Here is a 5,029-nt window from a genome sequence, read left to right as displayed (position 1 = left end):
TGCACTATTAACAATAAATCTACAGATCTAGAAATCTAATAAAACTGTTAGTGTAGAATTTCATATTTTAAATGTATTTTTATCAAATTTGTTTGTGATGAACTGTCGAGTGAAATATCCACGACAATTTACGAATCAATAAATGAAAATCCCAACCATGTTTTAACTTGATCCGCATCCTCTAATGTGCAACTTTAGGCTGAATGCTCTTGAGCATTTCATGGCATTTTACCGTCATGGTAATTGCATCATCAAGTTAGAAAGTTGCATCGCATATTCATGCCTTGTATTTAACCATTAAGATGATTTGTATGCCTTAAGGAAAATGACTATTGGTGTATCAAATTTGAATATTCAAAGAATGCTTACTGCTACCTATTTACAACGATTGATTAAACGTATGTGCGCAACCTATATTAAATTGGGCCAATTTACAGCTTCAACACCAACTCTTTTCCTGACAGAGTATGTCAAGGAATTCCAAAACTGTTTTGACAAGACCCGAGCAGTGCCATTTCAAGAAATTGAAGTTGTTCTTCGACAGGAGCTCAAGCAACCATTAGAAATTATCTATGAATATATTGATTCGATACCAATTGCGTTAGCTTCAATCGCGCGGGTCCATGGTGCCAGATTAAGAGGGTCTCAAGAAGAAGTGGCGATTAAGGTTTTAAAGCTAGGAATTGAGGATTTTCTGATTGCAAACCTGAATTTCCTGCACATACTTTGGAGTTTACGAGTCCTCAAATCAACCATACATCACTGGTAGTTATTGTTGTAGATATAAGGGAATCAATTCTCGAAGAAGTTGATTTTCGAAAGGAAGCTGCAAATATTGAGTTGTTCAGAGATTGCCTATAAACTACAGGGCTCACAAAGCGAGCAACAACAAAAGTCTACTAGAACAAAAAAGGTGTTTTTATATGGTGTTCCCCTTAAAGATCTGAATTACTGATCTCAATATATGGTTTGGGAATTTACTTGCATGTGAAACCTTCCATGCAGATGTGCATGCAGGCAACTTGTGGTTGCTTCGTGATGGGTGTATTGGCTTTCATGACCTTGGTATTGTTGGCCGCATCTCTCCCAAAACATGGGTTGTGGTGGAGATATTCTTAACATCAATAGCAAGCGGACAATATGAAGCAATAGCTGTTTCCCTAAATCAAATGGGTGCCACGAATAATGATATAGATGTTAGAAGTTTTGCACTTGACTTGGAAAATATGTATTTGTCAATACAAGATTTGGATTCTGTGTTTAAAATTGTTACAAGTAGAGGACCAAATAGTGCAACAATATCAACAATCATAGCCATTGATGAGCAACAAGCAACAAATGAATGCTTTATTTCTTGACGTGGTGTGCGTTGGTGAAGCTTATGGACTCACGTTTCTGCGTGAATTTGCACTTCTTATCAAGCAACTTCTCTATTTTGATCCCTATACACGCTTGATGGCCCCAAACCTGAGATGATAGAACTGCAATTGGGTCTAAACGAAGAGATTATGGCAGTGACATGAATACAATGTATAACATTTGAAAGATCAAACCAATTCACCATATGACTATATCTTAAGAATGCAGAGAAGGTTAATTCAGTTCGTTTGGAAGAGATAGAATGGCAATCGAACTGAAGATATCGACGGAGTTTCATTTCATAATATACGATGCTTCCCAAACAGGCTCTTTTTGAAGAGACCACTGGAGTTATATAAAGGACTCGATGCATTCAACATTATGTATGTGAACCCAAGTTATCTGCACAACAAAGGATTGTTTGCCACCGCTAACTTAACAATATTGTATTATTATCCAACCAACCCATTGTAATAAAATCATTACTGTTCGATGGACATAGTAACCAGTATGGTACACCAACCAAATCCAACATCAAGAACGTTATCTAATAATTTGTGATATGATAGAGGAGATGTTACGAAGATTAGCTCTGGCCGTATGATAGAATGCCTAACTCTAAATTCATGTTCAAATGAGTATTATGCTGTAATATTGCATTTAAAGACCACATCCCTATTCCCGAATAATTGCTTGTCTCATTTACATGCATGCGTGAACAATAATGTGAAAATATTTGAAGGGGTCCGTAGTAAAATGAAAATGAAATGTATGATCCTCGGAGACCACGTAACTTTGGAGCCTAGAATATCACGCTGTCAATGTGACTACCATGAACTAAAGTTCTCCCATTTACATTCTGGGGTAACTTGCAGGTGGAGCTTCATTTATCAAGAAAGGAAGCTTTTGAACATATTTAGGAATAAGCAACAACAATTTTCAATAAATATATTAAATCTCTAGTGTTACTCATCTAATTCTAGTAATGTTGGTGTAAATTGTTATTTTGACAACTCAGGGACAAATTTCTCCATTTGGATAGTTTTCCTCATCAACAAAGACCCCTCTTAGTCCTTGGAAGAATTTAATTAGGTTAATGAAAAATGTATTTTTAAGGAGGAAACCCATATGTGCACAAAAGTATAGGTCGACTTGAAAGAGAATTTTGACACCCTTGGAAGCATATCAATACAAGACAAGTTGACCTCATTTGGCAGTGACAAGTTGACAAGACCCTTGAAGAAGTGTTCACAGGTGTCAAACCCGACATAAGCCATCTCCGTATCTTTGGATGCCCCATATATTTTCATGTGTCGAAGGACAAAAGGAACAAGTTGGAGGCAACTGGAAGGAAAGGTACGTTTGTGGGTTATTGTGAAAATTCTAAAGCTTATAGAATATATATTCCTGGTCAAAGGAAGGTTGAAATTAGCAGGGATGTAACATTCGATGAAGATGCTTCTCTTGGAAAAGCAAAAGATCTTCCTCCACCTCCTCCCATCAAGAAGAGGAATGATGACAAGGATATTCTAGATGGTCCTTCTGTGCCCGAGTCTAAGACTAATATTGTTGATGATCCCATGGAGCCTATGGATCCCTTAGATCCTCCTCCAAGTGATCCTCCTACTAGGAAGAGACCACTTTAACTCCAGGGCACTGAGAGACATGTTCCCATTCAAAGATTATTTGGACAGTGGAAGAAACCATGCATGTTTCAGGGATATGCTGCAGCTATGAGCACTATGATTCAAGCTGAACCTTCCACATTTCAAGAAGCCATAAAATAACAAGTTTAGAAAAATGCGATGGCCAAGGAATATGAATCGATTATGAAGAATGATGTATGGGATGTTGTGCTGAAACCGAAAGGGAAATCTGTGTTGACTTCAAAGTGGCTATTCAAGATCAAGCATGGAGCTGATGGTAGCATTGAGAAATACAAGGCAAGGTTTGTGGCTCAAGGATTCTCACAGAAAGAGGGAGAGGATTATGATGATATATTTGCACTTGTGGCTCGATATACAACTATTTGTTCGATAATAGCCCTTGCCGCAAGTCAAGGATGGACTCTTCATCAGATGGATGTAAAGACTGCATTCCTCCATGGCATGTTACAAGAAGAAGTGTATGTTGAGCAACCACAGGGATTTGAAGTAGAGGATCGAAAAACACATGTTTGCATATTGAAGAAGGCATTGTATGGTTTAAAGCAAGCCCCCAGAGCATGGTACGCTCGCATAGATAGTTATTTGGTGAAGTTGGGATTCACAAGAAGCAATGCCGATCCCAACCTATACTTCAAGGTAGTCCAAGGTATGTTGTTGATTTTGGTTTTATATGTTGACGATCTATTCTTGACAGGTAGTGAGCCTCTGATGATCGAGTGCAACAGGGAGCTAGCCTCTGGATTCGAGATGGAGGACCTTGGACTCATGCACTACTTTCTAGCTCTTGAGGTTTGACAAAGGCCCGATGAGATTTTCCTTTCACAAGGAAAAAATATGTTGTGAAGTTGTTAGACAGATTTGGAATGAAAAAATGTAAGTCCATGGCCACATCGATGGAAATGAACTTCAAGAAGTTATGCAGAGAAGCCGCGGGACCTAAATTTGGCAAATCCATCTGAGTATAGACAGTGGATTGGGGCTCTGATGTTCTTAGTGAACACCCGTCGAGACATATGCTATGTTGTGAACATGTTGAGTCAATTCATGACCGAGCCTCTCCATGCACATTGGATCATTGCCAAACACATATTGAGATATTTTCATGGGACAATCACACTTGGTATGAGATATTCTGCCGAAGATGTTCGACTTGATGGATACATTGATGCTGACTAGTCAGGAAACGTTATTGACAGGAAGAGTATGTCTAAATGTTGTTTATTCTTGGATCTACCATGATATCCTGGATGAGAAGGAAGTAGAAGTCCATAGCATTGAGCACCACTGAGGAAGAGTATATTGCCGCTAGCATGGCTGGTTGCGAAGTAGTTTGGTTAAGGAAGCTCTTTGGAGAGCTATTTGAGCAGGTCCTAGATGCTACAATGATATATCATGATAAAAAGAGTGGGATTCGTTTGGAAGAGAATCTCGCATTTCATGACAAGGTCAAGCACATAGAGATCAAATATCACTTCATTCGAGACATGGTGCAAAGAGGAGTAAACTCCATCACATATTGACAGATGAGAAGATTGCAGATATTCTCACCAAGGCTTTGTCAAAAGGGAAGTTCTTGGTCTTCAGAGAACAACTTGGACTGATGAATGTGACCCTTCCTAATAAGGGGTAGTGCTGATCAAGGACACTAAGCCAACTCTTCCCCCATGTTGAGTTCCCAGGGTGAGGAATTGAGATAAAGGGCTTTTGGGGTTGAGGGATCTCTGGACACTAGGGTATTACCCCTATTTTATGCATAGGGTTGGAGATGCTGCTCCCCTATCTGGTTTATGCAAAGTATACCCTAGTTGGCATCATACCCACAAGCCAAGCTTGTTGGGAATACCGCTCCCCGTTTGGCCAACGGGTTGAGAGTGTACTTGGGGTGTACAACCCAAGTTGATTATGATGCAGGTGTTCTACCTCATGACTCTTGAGGGTCATTGATGGGAAAATTGGTAGGCAATAGGATTGGGTTGAGATTTTCTCCCCTTTGTGGTTCTGGG

General features: G+C 39.4%; 1 pseudogene; it reads left to right on the top strand.

Annotated features, from left to right (window-relative positions):
- Positions 1-325: 325 nt before the first annotated feature.
- Positions 326-1,543, top strand: LOC149251677 (putative aarF domain-containing protein kinase At5g05200, chloroplastic pseudogene; annotated as a pseudogene).
- Positions 1,544-5,029: the final 3,486 nt, after the last annotated feature.

The sequence above is a fragment of the Pinus tabuliformis genome, chromosome 7 (assembly GCF_031772625.1).
Source record: "Pinus tabuliformis cultivar Carrire ecotype Pingquan chromosome 7, CPIR1, whole genome shotgun sequence".
NCBI lineage: Eukaryota > Viridiplantae > Streptophyta > Pinopsida > Pinales > Pinaceae > Pinus > Pinus tabuliformis.
The sequence above is the reverse complement of the archived record's forward strand: the minus strand, read 5'-3'. Positions and strand labels throughout refer to the sequence as shown.